Genomic DNA, 16,950 nt, shown 5'->3' with positions numbered 1-16,950 from the left:
AAAAGTGAAGAAATTAATGGAGAACATTTTTTTGGATATGAAGTCATATGGAATTTTAGTAGCACATCACATTTGTGATCAATAGATGCATATTGTGTATTGCCCCTGTAAATTAGACTGGAATGTGAATCTTCATCATTAGAAATTATTCACCAGTTTAAACGGTTGTAAATTACATGCTGCAAACAAAAAATATGTTAAAAGTAGATAATTCACTTTTTTCCTCTAAAGCTTTATAAATACATACAGTAAAACATGTTAATTATAATGTACAAAGAAATACGAACTGTGTGGTGAAGGCTAAATAAAAAATGCTAGTTCATGAAGCTAGTCCTTTGTGTCAGTTTAAATCAAAATACATAATTTCCACTATTTCAATAAATCTCTCAAATGAATTCATATTTAGCCACAGCACTGTATTTATATTTGACAGTTCTACACCAGACTTGCATAATATAGACTATATCATAGGGATGATTTTATTTACTTTTAATATTTGCAAAAGATCTGTGGAAGTTCTAATGGGTGATATAGTAAAAATTTAATTTTTTTTGTATGAAGCATAACAAAAACAAAGCAATATATTCTAAATACTCGTGGGTAGTAGCTAGATGAGCAGTGATTAAGAAGTACTTTAAATAAACTTGTCAAAAAATATACACTATGCATTATGGATATTGTCCATTGGACCAGCAAAATAGGGAGAATGTCAGCTAACATACTGTTGATGTGTTTTGTGCTGTGTATTTTTGTTGTTGTTCAGCTCAAAATCATCTCATTTTATGGAAATACAAACATCAGAAACTGTTACTGTTTCCCTACTTGCCTTAACCCATGAGCAGGCACACCTGTGTGTAAAGTGTGCCAGCAACAAATTACATTGTTGTTCCATTCTATTGTTGCTTTACAACTGTGAGTCCTTACTATTCCTTCATTATTGCTTCAGCTAACACATGATAAGTTGTGCTGTCATTCATCCAAGTGAGCAGTAATAATATAAAATAAACAGCCCACAATGAAGCCGTTGTGTATGACATAATTAGTGGTCAGATAACTGCTTGGCTTTGATCTGATGCAAATGCACTGGTTAATGCTTTCTTACTGTGGGGTAAAACTTGTACAGCATCAGAGGGATGTAATGAAAGTTCATTTTAACATTAATTAACCAGTGATTTAGCTCATGTAATGTAAGTTTATTTTGTTATTGGTTAATTAAATGAAGTTAAAAACTATGATTTTGCTCATACATATTTACCTGGGTGACACAGACACAGCTATTCTTTACACATTCACAAAGTGCACCTCACACCTGCTCGTGTTACAAAAAATGGTGTGCCCACTTCAGAGTTAAGAAAATGTTAATAGAAACTGGAATAGGTATATGTGGCAGATCAGTTAAGATATCAAAAGGTGAGAAAATTTAAGATGTAGAATAATGTAGTGCATGAAGGAAGATATGCAGCAACCTTGGAAGTGAGATAAGTTGGATGAAGTGAGGAGGATGTAAGAAGCAGACTGCCAAAGATAGAGAGAGCATCCTCACTGAAAGAAGTCTATTGATGTCTGCCCATAATGTTAGAAAGAAATTTCTAAGAATGAAGCTCTAGAGTACACTATTTTATGGACATGAATCATGAATTGTGAGAGAAATGGAAAGAAAATAACAGAAATATTTGCGATGTACTGTTAAAGGAGGAAGCTGAAAATTAAGTGGACTGATAAGAGCTGAGGAAGAGTCCTGGAGAATTGACAAGGAAAATAATACATGGAAAACACTAACAGGAAGTACGAATAGGATGACTGTGAATGCTTGAAGACATTAGAGAACAACTTCCATGCAACTAAAAGGAGCTACATAAGGCAAAAATGGCAGGGTAAGACAGAGGTTAAAATATATAGAACAAAGAGGTGTGGAGAGTTTGTATATATGCAACTCTGAGATAAAAAGACTGACTCAGAAGACAAAATCATGGTGGGCCACCTCAAACAAGTTAGAAAAAACATAAAAATATGTCATGAGAGTACTGAGTCTCTATCTTGCATGCTAATTCTGATTTTTACTAGGTCATTTAATTCCAGATTTCCTACTCATTGCTTAAATTTTAGCACACAGTGATTATTTTGATTCTGTAATGGCACATCACTGGTTGTATTCTCATTTTTATGTTCTGTTTTATTTTGACTCATTTGCTACCATACATTAGCTTTTTTAATAATAAATTAACTGAGATATCTCCAGTTTCATCCTAATTTCTGTGTGAAACATTGCCATCATGTGTGATTTATTGTTATTTGTGAATTCTGAACCTATGATATGGTAGAATCATTATCAAATGCAGTTCAATGGAACATAAACATCATACTGAAGAAATACAATCAGTCATCTTCATGTGCGATTTTCATATTTATGTAGTGTTTTGCATAATATTCTAAAAATCATTACTCTGTAATATACTTGTGTGCATGTGTGCACATGTGTGTGTGTGTGTGTGTGTGTGTGTGTGTGTGTGTGTGTGTGTGAAGAGGAATTAATCAAAACTTCTATGAATTAGTCACTAATGATACAAGAGATTTATTTGCATTTTCTTACTGACAAACATCCTGGAATGATTTGTGAACTGAATTCCAACATCTAAGAGGACGACAATCTTTGAAGAGGTGTAAAATTTACTTAAACTATAAATCAACTAAAAGTGAATCTAAATTAAAATAACTTCAACAATAAATTTTATCTCTAAAAAGACAAGTACTGGATGTTATTATCAGCTTTCACTCAAAAACTTTTCCAGTCCAGGTCAATAGGCTCTTTTTACCAACAGTACAGTTGAATGTAAGCATGGATTTGCTTAAAAATTGTTTTAGATACGTGAATAAGAAGAACCCATTTACAAAAGTAATCCTTGTGATTTTGTGTCTGGCAGAAATGATGAGCATGCAGACTTTGTGGAAAACACACAGAGGATGGATAAATCTTCACAAGTAGTTTCCATGGAGTCATGGTAAATTGAGGGCTACTCCTGTCGATCTATAAATATTTCTGATTATTTTCTAACACATTGTGTTCGTTTTAGACATGTATGAATTGGCAGAAACATGTTTAACTCTTCTTTTTTTGTTCTTTTTACACAAAAGCATTAATATCTAGTCAATTTACATTTCTGCTGTTTGGTACACATTCCAACAATTTTTCAGAAATATTAACTGTTTTATGAAAATGCTAACATATATTTGGACACTGGAACTTTGTTGATTTTTATAGTGTATGTACATATGTTTATTATGTACTCTTTTAACACAGCAAATGCTAATATAAAGAAGCTTTTACATTTTATATCAAATCCACAGTTCCTGACAAGCATTATGGTACAAATATACAGGAGCACACTCTGGTTTTACAAAAAAAGAACATTAAAAATATTCAGTTGTGACTATAACTTCTCATATTCTCTTGCTTACTTTCCTTGTATTAATTATCAACTTATTTCACTTCTAATGCATTGTGTTAATTTGACTTTTAAAGGAAGCTGTCAGATCACTTTTATTGATACTGTCCTGGCTTAACAATCTGTGAACTGGCAGTAGGAGTGGATTCAGAATTCGTTGAAAGTATCTTGTTGACAGTGACTGTGCCTACCCCATTCGGATTGAAACTCATAGTGAGTGCAACACCTGCAGCAGCCGTTGCTGAAATTCAATAATAAACATATATTATTTTTGAAACCTGAAAAATTGTTTACTTTTTACAGATCAAAATAAAAAAAAGATAGAAATTTCTGTAATGTCGAGGAAAAAAACCATCAAAGTAGTGGTAGCTGATTGAAGGTAACCTGAATATAACTTTTATGTTGAAATGCAGTTGTATTCAGAAGATTCATTAAAGCATTATTCTTAATTGTAAACTATTCTTAATCATAAGCTATTGACAATAAATTTAAATGGTACACACACACACACAAATTATTCCACTTCATGGGACTGCTATGTTATTCTTACAAATTACATTTGAATTATTAGTTATGTGACACATGTTCATGCACATTATCAGGCACTTTTTAGTATCATAAGGGGACAGAACCTTATGCCAGTACTACATTATGCAAAAACCATCTTTTTCATGTACAGAATTTTTCTTAATCAAAGCACAAGTACTGTTTGTACAGATCATTGTAATGTATGTTGTAGTTCTGTTAATGACAGTAGAATCTTATGAATGATTGTACTTTACATACCATGCTGAATATTTTTGTGTGGGTACTTATGTTTACAAGACACTGAATTAGAAAGCAATATTATTGATCTGCTTGCATTGTTGAGAAATCTGTAGAATACTCACACGAGGTATCTGATGCACAGAAATATTCAAAAAGAATTATTTGTTGTCCACAACATTTTGAAAATTGCTGTTTATACAGCTAGGCATATAGCAAAGAGTTTGGCAACAAATGGCCATTGATATGATGTGGGCCATAGTGCAGAATTTTAAAACAACACTAGTGTTCAGAAATACAACAGTAGAAATAAAATACTCTCCAAAATCCATGATTTGGCTGACTGTGCCACACAAAGAGGCACAATGTGCACCCAAACATCTTCCTAGAGAATTAAAGTTGGTGATAAACAATGAGAACCACTTTAAAAACAAAATAAAAATAAAAGAAAACATTTTGTACAACAGTTACTCCACAGAAATTATTTGAATAGGTAATATCAAGATCTACTCCTTAGATTTTTTAAAATAATGTGTGTGTGTGTGTGTGTGTGTGTGTGTGTGTGTGTGTGTGTGTGTGCGCGCGCGCGCACATGTGTTGTATTCAATAAGTAATGCAACATTCTTTTTCTCGGTCAGTTTCAGTTGAAAAAATGCATAATTTGCTATGGGACATCATGGAATGTTCCTGCCTTAGCCCGATAGTTTCATGAAGTTCTGCTAGGTGGCAGCACTACATGTAGCCTTCCAAATGGCATCTGTAATGGAGGTATGTTCCAAACAGATAGCTGTCTGATAAACCAGAGCATTGCAGATATTCGTAAGTGATTGCAGAGTGTTGACAGTGACCTGGCAGTGAACAAAAACATGGTCAGTCATTGGGTGAGGTGTCTGTCATTATCACAAGTTCATGCAAACCTGCCCCATTTTTGTTATGCCAGTCAGCCGCACACAGCTGTGACTCCTGCAATGTCGGAATGTGCAGACACACTCATTCGAGGTGATCCACAGATTGCAATAAAACACCTCACTGCTCCACTGGATGATTCTGTTGGTAGTGCTGACACACTCTTACACCAGTTGGGGCACTCAAAGGTGTGTGCCGGCTTGAGATCCCTACTACCTAACAGAAGACTATAAAGAGTAATGGAGAACCATTTGTATGGAATTCAAATTGGAAACAAAATGGCAATCTATGGAGTGGTGCCACACAACCTCTCCTTCAGAAAAAAAAGTTCAAAGCCACACCCTCAGTTGGTAAAATTGTGGCAATGGTCTTTTGGGACTCTGAAGGGGTTATTCTGTTTGATGCACTCTCTTGTAGTGCAATGATGAACTCCAAAGTGTATTTTATTACCTTCAGGATATTGAAGAAATGGCTTCACTGTGTTTATCACCACAAAATTGCAAATCCAAGACAACATAAGGCCTCATACTATTTTGTGCCTTGAGAAGAGCTCACAAAACTTAATTGGACTGTTTTTTCTCATCTATCTTACAGCCCAGATCTACCACTTACCAACTTCCATCCATTTGCCTCAATGAAGGATGTACTCTACAGGAAGCAGTACATGAATGATGAGGGTACGTTATTGTTGCAGCATGTCACTGGCTCTGATGTCAACCAGTAAAGTGGTACTATGCAGGCATAACGACCCTCACAGTAATGTGACATAAGGCCATTGCATTGAATGGAGATTATGATGAAGAATAGGTTTTTGTAGGCAAAAGAGTGGGGAGTAATATGGTGCATTAGAATATTTAATAAAGCAAATTTGCTTTCAGAAAAAAATAAAAAATGTGTTGCATTACTTACTGAATACTCCTCAGACATGTATGTTTTTAAATTCCTCAGGATGTCATTAACAAGAGTCAAGAAATGTGGAAATAACTGACTAGCTTAAGCAATGATCAACAGCATGCACACACACACACAAAAAAAAAAAAAAAAAAAAAAAAAAAAAATATATATATATATATATATATAAAATGAAAGTGCTGGCAGGTCGACAGACACACAAACAAACACAAACATACACACAAAATTCAAGCTTTCGCAACAAACTGTTGCCTCATCAGGAAAGAGGGAAGGAGAGGGAAAGACGAAAGGATGTGGGTTTTAATATATATATATATATATATATATATATATATATATATATATATATATATATACACTCCTGGAAATGGAAAAAAGAACACATTGACACCGGTGTGTCAGACCCACCATACTTGCTCCCGACACTGCGAGAGGGCTGTACAAGCAATGATCACACGCACGGCACAGCGGACACACCAGGAACCGCGGTGTTGGCCGTCGAATGGCGCTAGCTGCGCAGCATTTGTGCACCGCCGCCGTCAGTGTCAGCCAGTTTGCCGTGGCATACGGAGCTCCATCGCAGTCTTTATCACTGGTAGCATGCCGCGACAGCGTGGACGTGAACCGTATGTGCAGTTGACGGACTTTGAGCGAGGGCGTATAGTGGGCACGCGGGAGGCCGGGTGGACGTACCGCCGAATTGCTCAACACGTGGGGCGTGAGGTCTCCACAGTACATCGATGTTGTCGCCAGTGGTTGGCGGAAGGTGCACGTGCCCGTCGACCTGGGACCGGACCGCAGCGACGCACGGATGCAGGCCAAGACCGTAGGATCCTACGCAGTGCCGTAGGGGACCGCACCGCCACTTCCCAGCAAATTAGGGACACTGTTGCTCCTGGGGTATCGGCGAGGACCATTCGCAACCGTCTCCATGAAGCTGGGCTACGGTCCAGCACACCGTTAGGCCGTTTTCTGCTCACGCCCCAACATCGTGCAGCCCGCCTCCAGTGGTGTCGCGACAGGCGTGAATGGAGGGACGAATGGAGACGTGTCGTCTTCAGCGATGAGAGTCGCTTCTGCCTTGGAGCCAATGATGGTCGTATGCGTGTTTGGCGCCATGCAGGTGAGCGCCACAATCAGGACTGCATACGACCGAGGCACACAGGGCCAACACCCGGCATCATGGTGTGGGGAGCGATCTCCTACACTGGCCGTACACCACTGGTGATCGTCGAGGGGACACTGAATAGTGCACGGTACATCCAAACCGTCATCGAACCCATCGTTCTACCATTCCTAGACCGGCAAGGGAACTTGCTGTTCCAACAGGACAATGCACGTCCGCATGTATCCCGTGCCACGCAACGTGCTCTAGAAGGTGTAAGTCAACTACCCTGGCCAGCAAGATCTCCGGATCTGTCCCTCATTGAGCATGTTTGGGACTGGATGAAGCGTCGTCTCACGCGGTCTGCATGTCCAGCACGAACGCTGGTCCAACTGAGGCGCCCGGCGGAAATGGCATGGCAAGCCGTTCCACAGGACTACATCCAGCATCTCTACGATCGTCTCCATGGGAGAATAGCAGCCTGCATTGCTGCGAAAGGTGGATATACACTGTACTAGTGTCGACATTGTGCATGCTCTGTTGCCTGTGTCTATGTGCCTGTGGTTCTGTCAGTGTGATCATGTGATGTATCTGACCCCAGGAATGTGTCAATAAAGTTTCCCCTTCCTGGGACAATGAATTCACGGTGTTCTTATTTCAATTTCCAGGAGTGTATATATATATATATATATATATATATATATATATATATATATATAAAGATGATGTGACTTACCAAATGAAAGTGCTGGCAGGTCGACAGACACACAAACAAACACAAACATACACACAAAATTCAAGCTTTCGCAACAAACTGTTGCCTCATCAGGAAAGAGGGAAGGAGAGGGGAAGACGAAAGGAAGTGGGTTTTAAGGGAGAGGGTAAGGAGTCATTCCAATCCCGGGAGCGGAAAGACTTACCTTAGGGGGAAAAAAGGACGGGTATACACTCGCGCACACACACACATATCCATCCACACATATACAGACACAAGCAGACATATTTAAAGACTCTTTGTCTTTAAATATGTCTGCTTGTGTCTGTATATGTGTGGATGGATATGTGTGTGTGTGCGTGAGTGTATACCCGTCCTTTTTTCCCCCTAAGGTAAGTCTTTCCGCTCCCGGGATTGGAATGACTCCTTACCCTCTCCCTTAAAACCCACTTCCTTTCGTCTTCCCCTCTCCTTCCCTCTTTCCTGATGAGGCAACAGTTTGTTGCGAAAGCTTGAATTTTGTGTGTATGTTTGTGTTTGTTTGTGTGTCTGTCGACCTGCCAGCACTTTCATTTGGTAAGTCACATCATCTTTGTTTTTAGATATATATTTCCTACGTGGAATGTTTCCCTCTATTATAACTATATATATATATATATATATATATATATATATATATATATATATATGAAACTGTGCTATCTGTAATAATGTTACTTTTTATTTTGCTATCAGTTTTGGTACTGAACTGAAAAGAAACAGCAGTAAAATTATCACAGATACATCATGTCATACCTGCTTTTACATAAGTTGTCACAAAAAACCATAACTGCCAAGAAAAATTATAAACTGTTACAAGATTAAAATATGATGGCAAATTGACATGAGGGCAACATTTGATGTACAGCAATAAAAATTTAACTTGTACTGTTGTACATCACATGTTGTTCTTGCTTCATTGTCCTTGTGTCATGACATTCAGCCATTTTTGGGTCAAAATTTCCCTTCAAATTGTGGAGTCGATGCAGGTAACTTGAATAATTAATAAATATACAAATGGTGCTACACTTACTGGGGAGTCTTCAATGTGGGAATGTTAACAAAACAGATGTGTACCTGGGTGAATGGCCACCATCATGCTATGGTTGATTAGAAATAGAAACATCCATTTGCTGAACATGCTACAGACCTTAACACCAATGACTTCATAGCTGCTTTAGTACACATGTTTTTTGAGTAAGTGAGAATTTTATTTACTGCATATCCTCTGTTCTTGCATTCTTCTGAACCTAAGCACCTGCAAGTCTCTCTCTCTTCCTACCCTTAACTTTTTTCTGCCACCAATTTCGGCACCACTCCTCCTGTGTCCAAACCTTGTACTTACCTTTCCTCCATAACTCTACCTTCCTTTTCACCATATTTTGTAAATGTCACATTTTAAGTCCTCATTTTTCTAGATTCTCTGAGCTACATTTCTCTTCTCAATTGTGTTCCTCATTATCTCTGTATTTTCACCTTCCTCTGTATATCTTGCTCATTTTCAGCTGCAACACACCTGTCAACAGGCTTTATTCATGCTTTTCTGTGGCAGGATCATGACTATGATCCCCACTCCCCCTTCCTCTTCCCCCTTCATCCTCCAATTTCCTCCTTTCCCTTCCTTCTCCCCTTCCCTCCTCCTCCTATTCACCCCTGTCAGTGTGGCAGAAATAATAATGTATGGACTAAACATCCCTGTTTAGGCTTTGGAATGGAGTTTTATATTCTGGTGCAAAATGGCTTTTACCGATGACCAGTATACAGCACTCTGGAAATCAAAAGTCCCCATATATTCAAAAAACAAGGCAAAATAAAATCTCATTGGCCATTCTTTCTATAATTTATCAAAATATTCATATTCAAGGATGTAAATTCTCCAGGTGTTCAAAACAGCAGTCATCATATTTAGTAAAAGCATAACATTTTCATAAAAATACACAAAATGTATTTACAGTTGCAAATATGGACAACCATCAGTTGGAATGATGACAGTAAAAATTTGTGCTGGACCAGGACTTGTACTGAGATTTACCACTTACCACAGGTGTTCAACTCGCTGTTAGGTTATTTGAGCATGATTCATGGCCAGACCCAGACTTCATGTTTATGGATAACATAGGTGGTGCAATATTGTATTTTTCCACTGACACCAGATGAGTGACTTTGAAGTTAAATGTCTCCCTTATAGAATACATGTAATGGATGTACAAGTAAAGGTTGTAGACACACAGTTGATGTCATATAGAAGTTTGGTACTGGCTGGTAGTCATACTCAGACAGCCGAATGACAAGGAGACCACTAACCATAAGCGGGAAATATGAGTTTGAGTCTGGTTCGGCACAAATTTTCATTGTTGCCAATCCATTATACAGCTGATGGTTGTCCATATTCACTACTGCAAATACATTCATGTATTTCATGATGGCTGCAGTCACTGTGGCACCAGTTCCTTCAGACATGCATGCATGTCCGAAGGAACATTGCATCATAATTCGGAATAACACAGGCACTACAATATCGTATTGTATCTTTATGTAAAATCTGGCACAGTCTATCATCTGCAACAAGCATCAAATGAAGATCATTAGATGCTGCAGCCATCCTCATATCCTGATGAGAAGTATTACTTTCTCAGGGACTTTGTATTAAAAGGATCTTTACTTATATAGACAGTCAATAGTGGTCTATGTAAATTTGTATAAATGTTAGTTTTTAAATATTAGATAAAAATAGCAGCTGAATTTTATAATATGAGGAACATTGTTCTTCTTCAAAGTAGTTGTTTTTCTCCTGAGGTACACAGATTTGGGTGAACATTAATTAAATGGACAAACTGCACAGACTGATTCCTGACTTGAAATGGAGAAAAAGGTGTCCTGTGAACATGCGTCCAAAAATACATCATTGCCATGGCACTGAAGAATGGCAGTTTCTCTTACCACATGCCATGTGTTTGTTGTGTGTGGCTGATACAGCACACTGTAAGCAGCAGAATGGTCTGGCATTCATGTTGAAAACAAGCCAAGATGGTGTTTATATACAGCCAACCAGATGGAAATAGCCGAGAGGCAGCACAGCTAAATCAAAACAATTACTCTCACAGACCAACCACATCACACAACATTTAAAGCTCTCTTTGGGAGTTTGTGTCATTGTGGATCCTCTCAGACAGATGAATGTGCAGGGAGGTGCCAGACTGAGGTTCTACCAGATTTGGAGGACCAGCTTCTACGAGATATCAAGATGAATCCTAGTACAAGCTCCAGGCAAGTGGCAAGTGGGTGTTGTGGAACATGATGAGTCAATGAATGAATATGATTGAGAATTATTGTACTAACAAATATGTTGGTTCTTCTCTAAGTATACATACAGATTAATCTCCAATGCTGCTATAATTCTAAAAGGTTTTATACAGCAAACTGATAATCTATCACATTAAACCTAGTGTTTTATCATTACTGTAAGTTGAGAGTCATCATGTCAAGTGAAATTTTCAGTATACTTACGATGCATTTCTCAGGAAGTCTTCTTACGAGCCACTTTTTAATCAAAATTTCATGTCAGTGACAAATAAGTTCCAATTAAACTCTTGGTTTTAAAGATACAATAAGCTGCTGACTCAATTCATTTTAATTATTTCTCCAGTTTCTGCTTTCATCTTCTTTTATCCCTCTGAATGAAATCTATTCTATGTAATTTGTTATGCCACATTAATATCTGGTCTGGAATGCAATATTCCTGCTCCTGTGTATTATCTCACTTATTTCACAATAGACCTATACAAATTGGTTTCCAAAGACTGCATACAAATTGAAGGAGCTGATGGAGGAACTGAGATACAACTTTGGAATATGAACTTCAGAAATAATCCTGAACCAGCAGAAGCTTTGGAATATCAGGCATAAAAAGAATTTGCAGATGTGCTGTAGGTTCTGCAAAGATAGTGTACTATTTCTGTGTACATACAGTTAGCGGCAGTGATACAGAACATCTAATCACCTTTCTGTGCAAAAATCTCAGTCACTGGAGCCTAAGGGGAGGTTTAATGGCAAGGCCACCTCACTCCCATGATCTGTCGCCTTTTGATTTTTTTTATGGGAGCATATTAAAAGACTCATGCATGTGACACCAGTCCCTGACAAAGAAACACTTCTTGCCAAGAAGGCTGCAGAATTTAACAAGATTCATGAAATGACTTTTGTACATGTTAGAATGTGGCAGATTTTCTACAAAGATGTTATGCTTTTGAAAGTCTCTTCGGGTTTGCTGCCGGATCCTAAAATCAACTTGAGTTAAGTTGATTTTAGGATCTGGCAGCAACCTGAAGAGACTTTCAAGACTTATTACGCTGGGAAAGCCTGCATAGTCTCATGCTTTTATTGAATATGATAATTGCCTGTTTGAACATATCCTGTAATGCACAGTACTGTTGAGTAAATTGTGCATCGTCCTTGTTGAAATTGAGGTGCATGTCCATTGACTGTCATTGTTGTTCCTGACCATTCAAAGCTTCCTCTGGCTCAGGATTACTTCTAAGACCACACATTTATACTCCTAAAATGCTGTATTTTGACTCCAGTACCAATGCCTTCAGTTTGTGCACAACCTTTCAAATCATCCTGTAGAAAAAGTAACTCTATTGATTAGCAACATGCATAGATCAGAACTAGTCATTGTTTGTTGTCAGTATACTTTACAGAAGTAGTGTACAGTGGCTGCTTCTACCTATTAGGATATAACTTGACTTGTTCCATAGATTGCATGGTTCTCTGTCATGATGGAACTTATGATGTGTGAATGAATGAATGATTTATTGTACTTTATAACCAGGATGGTTTTAAGTTTAGATTTTCTATTACTTTATGTGTTTTGAGAGTAATCAACCATGCAAAGTGTCCAACATTAGTATTGTGTTTACACACACTCATTATGCTGGGTAATTGTTTCCACCATGTGCAAACTCTAGGGATTGATTGATGAGAGCATACAGGAATAGTTCTAATGAACTTATGTCCAGAAATCTACAGTTTCCATGCTAGAGACCATTTATTCAGTCATACTTTGTTAGAGTTACTGTGTTCTAATACACGCTGTATCATGCAGCCACAGTTACAGTGTGCGGGGTTTCCTCCTAGAGGGTGGTACTGTTCCTCATACGTCATGCCCTAGCACCATCTCCTGCAATTGTAATTGGTAATGTTGTGTCTGGTTGACTTCCCTTGATGATTCACCTTGTAGTGGATGTGATACAGCATTGTACACAGTGGTTATGTATTTGAATTGAGAGCTTGTCAACATGGAGTTTACCTACAGAAAGGCAAATGGCAATGGGCAGCGGGTAGCAAGGTTGTATCAGGAGACCTATCCCTGCTGACAAAAACCACAGCATTCACAGTCTTTCACCAGTTGCCTGAGACACGGTTGTTTCAGTAAGCAGGAAGTCATGGACATACCATAAATATTCTGACACTGGATTTGGAGGAAGATGTGATTAACACTGTGGATGGCAACTGGCATGTCAACACCACAAAGTTGGCCTGCCAGTATAGGGTAGGCCAGACTGCTTTTTGGAACATTCCCTGTGACAATTACTACTACCTTTATCACTTTCAGCATGTGCCGGGCTTACTAATGACAGCCTTTCCACATCAAGAGCAGTTTTGTCACATGTTTCTTCATCAGGTGACCATGATTCTCTGAGATCTGTGTTATCCACCCTATTCACAGATGAGGCCACCTTTATGTGGAGTGGTATCTTCAGCTTTCATAACAGTCATCTGTAGGATAGTATGCACATCCTCCATGGTATGATACAGTGAATTATTAGCATCACTGCAGCTGAAATGTGTGAGCTAGAATAATTGGTGACCATATTTTGTGACCAGTCTCCCTTCCATGTCACCTAACAGGCCAGAACTATCAGCATTTCTTGTGGGTGACTTTGCCTCCACTGCTGGACGAAGTGCCATTGATTATTTGAAAGATTATGTGACTGCTACATGATGGTGCTCCAGCCCAGTCCACCATTACCGTGCAGACACATCTCAATCGTGTCTTCCCTGGTCAATGGATGAGACAAGGGGCTCCAGTTGCATGGCCTGTTCATTCACCAGATCTCAACCCATGTGATTTCTGATTGTGGGGCTTTCTCAGAAGTACTGTGCACGCAGAGCTCATTCCACATGTGGAGACATGGAGAAGCATATTCATGGTGCCTTTGGCACTGTTCGGATGCAGCCCGGCCAATGTGAACATGTGAAACAGAACATGCTAAGGCATGTGCACGCATGTGTTGAGGCACATGGAAACCGTTTTGAACACATAATGTAATTGTGGCTCCTTGGTACAGTGCATATTAAGTCACAGCCTCCGTAAGAATGTCTGATTGAATAAATGGCCTCGAGAAAGGACACCATGCGTTTGTGGACATAAGTTCATTAGAACTTTTTTGTTCTGTACCCTTTCGTCAATCAATTCATAGAGTTTGTACACAGTGGAAAAAATCACCCTGTAAATGCAAAATGTACTATAAAGTTCAAGTTCATCCCCTTTTCTTTGACTGTATCTTCACTCTGAGAGAAAGTGTTTACTTTTTTGCTGCCACACATTGACTATGGTCTTGAACTGCATTTTTTTAAAGGAACTGTTCAATAATGTTAACTTATTTCACATCTACTGTTGATTATTTTAAATTATTACTACATACCCTTAACCACATAATTTTATGCCGAGATTACTCTTTTACAAATGCAGACTGCTAATATTTAATTGCAGATGAGTCTCATGGAAGATCAATACTTAATTCTCATCTCTTTTTGTCATTCACAGTGTTATGACAGAGATCAGGCATTGGTGATGGCTTAACACTGGAGATAACTGCAGGCACGTATTGCAAGTGTTTCAATGCAATTATTTCAAGTAGAAGATATGCAATCAGTGTGTACCTGATTTCTCATAAAATAACTTTACATTGAAGTTTTGGTGTCTCATAAAGTGCTACATGACAGGTACAAAATACTTTCATTTCCTCCTAAGCCAGAAGCAAATTCTGCATCTGTCTTGATGAAACATTCTTCAAATCAGTATTGATGTAAGACAACAGTGATAAATATAATTATGAAAATGACTGGAAATAATATAAAATTTTGAGGAAAGAGAGTAAATGTGATACTTCTGTTACTAGTTAACAGAAAAATGAAACCTTAGGCATTCTTGACAGAAAAATCATATCACTGTATGGGATGTTAAATAATAATGGAAGGTAAGTGAAGATATTTTGTAGCTTTGATTGCTTAGGGTGTATATCAAGGATCCTTTGACTGAAAATTAAGAGGTAATTGAAAGCTGACTGTTAAAACAAAAATAAAGTAAAAAAAGGGAATGGGGGTAACAAAGAATATTTGAAGGGCTTATTTCAATAGTGGTACAAGTCCACTACCTCCACTTTTCTGTCTATAATTCTTCTGAAATTAATGAGCCAAACAAACAGAAAGAAAGGTTCATCATTAGCAAGAAGCCATATGCTTGAATATTTCTGGTATCTCAACTGCAGATTTTTCAGCACTCATTTAACTTTAGGACTCTGTATCTCAATATGAACTAAAATGGACTTGTACCACTATTGAAATAAGCCCTTCATTTGATGCCCATAAGAATGGGCTTCTGTTAACTACATGGATGCAACAAGTAATTTCACAGTTTCTGTGCATGTGGGTCATTCTACATCAACATCTATACTTTGTAAACCATGATGAGGTGCATGGCAGAGGGTACATCCCATTGTACCAGTTCTTAGGGTTTCATCCTGTTCCATTCCATGGAGCGAAATGCTTCTGTGCATGCAGTAATTATTCAAATGTTATCTACATGAACCCTATGTGAGCAACATGTGGGAGGGGGGGGGGAGGGAGGGGGGCAGACAGGGGGTTGTAGTACTACAACATTTCTAGAGTAATCATTTAAAGCTGCTTCTTGAAACTTTATTAATAGATTTTCTTGGGATACTTTACATATATCTTCAAGAGTCTTCCAGATGAATTCCTTTAGTATCTCTGTAACACTCCTCCATGGATTAAACAAACTTGTGACCATTCATGCTACCATTGTCTGTGTAAGTTGAATATCCATTGTTAGTCCTATATGGTATGTGTCCCACACACATGAGCAATATTCTAGAACCAGTTGCATGAGAGATTTGCAAACATTCTCTTTTGCAGATTGATTGCTTTACCCACAGCTGAATCTATGTCCTATGTGGTCATTCCATTTCATATTCCTACAAGATGGCACACACAGGTATTTGTATGCGTTGGCTAATTCTAAGAGTGACTCTTTGACATTGTAGTTATAGGATATTACGATTTTTTCATTTTGTTAAGTCCAAAACTTTACATTTCTGAAAATTTAAGGCATGTAGCCAATCTCTGTACCACTTCGAAGTCTTACCAAGATCTGACAGAAGATTTACACAGCTTCTTTCATATAGTACTTCATTATAGATAACTGTATCACCTGCAAAATGCCTGATAGGTCATTAATATACAACATGAACAGCAAGCATTCCAACACATTTCCCTGGAGCACACCTGAAGTTACTACTACATCTGCTGATGCCTCTCCATGCAAGATAATGTGTTGTGTCCTCCCTACCAAAAAGCCCTCAATCCAGTCACAAATTTCACTTGATACCCCATTTGCTTGTACTTTTGACAATAAGCATAGGTGTGGTATTGAGTCAAATGCCGATCAAGACATACAGCATCTACTTGACTACCTTGATCTGAAGCTTGCAGTACGTCACGTGAGAAAAGTGCGAGTTGGGTTTCACTTGATTGATGTTTTTGAAATCCGTACAGGTTGGCATTGAGGAGGTCATCCTGTTCAAGATACCTCATTATGTCTGAGTTCAGAATATGTTCTAAGATTCCACAACAAATCGATATCAAGGATATTGGACAGTAATTTTGTGAATCATTTCTATTACCCTTCTTGTAGACAGGTGTGAAATATGAATTTTTCCAAGAACTGGTCATGGTTTTTTAGTTTGAGGGATATATAATAGGTT

The 16,950-nt window shown here is 38.1% G+C and overlaps 1 protein-coding gene across 1 annotated transcript in view; it reads right to left on the bottom strand.

Annotated features, from left to right (window-relative positions):
* Positions 1 to 3,372: 3,372 nt before the first annotated feature.
* The window catches only part of LOC126455538 (potassium voltage-gated channel protein Shaw-like), a 451,812-nt gene continuing 438,234 nt past the window's right edge, over positions 3,373 to 16,950 (bottom strand). The window contains exon 6 of the mRNA XM_050091289.1: positions 3,373 to 3,684. The gene's annotated coding sequence lies outside the window, so the exon portion shown is untranslated. The remainder of the gene's footprint in view (positions 3,685 to 16,950) is intronic.

The sequence above is a fragment of the Schistocerca serialis genome, chromosome 2 (genome assembly GCF_023864345.2).
Source record: "Schistocerca serialis cubense isolate TAMUIC-IGC-003099 chromosome 2, iqSchSeri2.2, whole genome shotgun sequence".
NCBI lineage: Eukaryota > Metazoa > Arthropoda > Insecta > Orthoptera > Acrididae > Schistocerca > Schistocerca serialis.
The sequence above is the reverse complement of the archived record's forward strand: the minus strand, read 5'-3'. Positions and strand labels throughout refer to the sequence as shown.